Raw genomic sequence first — 2,861 nt, 5'->3', positions numbered from 1 at the left:
AAGATTTCGGGAATGAAGCAAAATAAAATCATGCGGCATTATACATAATGTAAAGATAGCGTGAATTAATTTGTCCGCGTTCCCGCCGGCAGAGCGAGAGGAAGAGGCATGGGGCTGTCGCCTCGCCTGCCGGTCCGCCCGCCCGCAGGCCAGTCGCACCCACGGACCAGCACCTCCTGTGACTACCGACCTGAGGGAGGCAGCTGTGTAACCCCGGGTTCGAGACCCGCTCGGCTCAGCCGCGAACTGGCTTTCACCCTTTGGCAAATCACCTTGCTGAGGCCACGATATCGTCTCCTCGGCCTGCCTCGCGGGGTGGCCGTGAAGATCTACTAATGCCCGGGAGCAAACGTACTTTAAATGTCAGAGGTGGTGGCAGGAGTGGAGACCCAGTACTGTAAGAGCAGGCAAACACAGGTGGGGCCGAGGTCAGTCCCTTCAGGGGCGGCTTGCGTCAGAGGGATGCTCGGGACATTGCCAGGACCTGGAGCCCCGGTCCTTAGGGCTAGGGGAGGGAATCAGGCACTCGGGATCACCCAGGGGTCCTCTCTGCCACTGCCCTCCCTGGACACTGCCTCAGAGTAGGGCAGAACCAGCCCCTGGCCACACCACGGTTGGATCAGGGTCTCCGCCCTGCAAACGCAGGCCAGATGGCACCCGTTGGAGCCAGGTGTCTTCACTAGGGACCCCCACTGGGCATCAGCACGGTGGGAAAAAGCACGACTCGTAATCAACCCCTGCGCAGCCACGCAGCCCCTATGTGGCCACAGCCAAGTCCCCTAACCTCTTTGAACGGCGGTTTCTTCTTTGGTTAAATAAAATAAATAAATAAATAAATATAAAGAGGTTGTTTGCCCACGCAGTGAATTAATTCCCCAGTGGGCGCACGATCAAGGGTGGGTGCTCAAGGTCCTCAAGGAAGTCCCAGTGACAGCACTGCCGCAACGGTGCCAAAAGCCCGCGGAGCCCTGCTCCGTCCTCTGTGCAGGCGCTGCGGCCCAGGTCCTCGCTGACCCCCACTCGCGATCCGCCCCGGGCCGGGCGGCCCCACGCCCACCCCGGGGGCGCGGTCCTCCGCCGCGCGGCGGCCCAAGCCCAGCCACGTTTTTCTCCAGGCTGGGTCTCCGCAGCTCGGCCGGCCAAGGCCAACATTTCTCACGACCCACTGCCACCTACTGTCCGCAGCGGGGAACTGCAGCCTGGGCGCTGCGGGCCTCTGGGAAGCGGCCAGGCAGGTCCTTGGGCGTGCTCAGGTCTCCCTGCCTGAGCCCCAGTTTCCAGTGTGTTCTGGGTACCGCGTTGCAGTGGTGTGAGAACAACTCAGCCAGGCCAAATGAAGTTCTGGTGCCCTGGCTTACACCGTTACTGGGGTGACTCAACCCCTTGGGGGACAGCAATACTAGGCAAGCCCCTGGCTCTCCATCTGACCACACCTCCCTTTAGAAGTCTGGAAATCCTGCTTCAGGTTTGAGGGACGGTTTCTGGCTCGTCACAGTGGACCAGATATGTTGGCAGTAGTTCTTGTGCTCCAGGAGGCAGACCTTCACCTGCCCTGGAGCCTGAGTTCTTCAGCAGCTCATGGCTGCAGCCTTTCTGTAGTCTCTGGATCCTAATGTTACCTTCTGATGTTGGGGTACAGGTTAGGGTGTGTGAGTCCTGCAAAAGCACGTGGTCCCTAGTCCTGGCTTCTCTATGGGCTGACCTGCAGTAAATTACTTAACTGGTTTAGGCCTAATTCTTGTCATCTTTAAAATGGCAATAAGAGTAATGCCTTATTACCTTATAATCCTTATAGGGTGTCACAGGATTAAATGAGGGAATACATGTAAAGTGCTTAGAACAAGTTTGACACACAGTAAGTACACTGGGAGTACATTACATAAGCATTATCCGTGTTAACATTGTGTGTCTGTCACGAGACTTCGGTCTGATTATGAGCTCTATAAGTGCTGAAATCATGTCTAAGTCAGTCATAAACCCACAAGTACTTTCACACCGAAGGAACAGTCCCGTTCATCTATGCATTCATTCATTCATTCATTTAATAAATGAACCAAGCACTGAGCCCTGGGGTTACAAGAGGTGAACAAAGATGAAGTCCTTTCCCTTAAGGAGCTTATATGGTTTGGAGAAGGCAGGAATACAACAGATGAATGAGATGCGTACAGCTGTGGTAAATGCTAGGAAGACAATAGCCAGGGTAGCTAAAAGAATCATGGCAGAGAAGGGATGGGGGGAGCTTCTGCAGGTGAGGGTCAGGGGAGGCCTCTGGGAGGTGATAATTAAGCTGAAAGGAATGGTGAAAAGGAGGAAGCTGGTGGCTGCCTGGGTTATAGGGAGGAGTGTGGCTGCCAAGGGTGGGAGGATCCTTTTCAGGTGATGGAAGTGGTCTAAATCTTGACTGTAACAGAGGTTGCATGAGTGAATTACATAGTTGTCAAAACTCATCAAAGTACACTCTTAAAAGGGGTGAATTTATTACATGTAAGGTAAATCAGCTTCAATAAAGCTGATGAAAAAATCAAAGATGAGCTGGGTACAGGAGTGCACAACTGTAATTCCAACACTTGGGAATTTGAGACAAGATCACCAGATACTGTCTCAAAAACTTACTAACTAACTAACTAACTAAATAAGTAGTTAAAAGAAAAGATGGTAGCCAAGTCCAGAACCCAAGGGAGAGAACATAAGCAAGAGGTGACACGGAGTCCCCAAAGCAGGAACAATCTTTTTTTTTTTCCTTTTTCTTTTATTATTCATATGTGCATACAAGGCTTGGTTCATTTCTCCCCCCTGCCCCCACCCCCTCCCTTACCACCCAGTCCGCCTCCTCCCTCTCCCCCCACCAATACCCAGCAGAA

The sequence above is a fragment of the Castor canadensis genome, chromosome 1 (genome assembly GCF_047511655.1).
Source record: "Castor canadensis chromosome 1, mCasCan1.hap1v2, whole genome shotgun sequence".
NCBI lineage: Eukaryota > Metazoa > Chordata > Mammalia > Rodentia > Castoridae > Castor > Castor canadensis.
The sequence above is the reverse complement of the archived record's forward strand: the minus strand, read 5'-3'. Positions refer to the sequence as shown.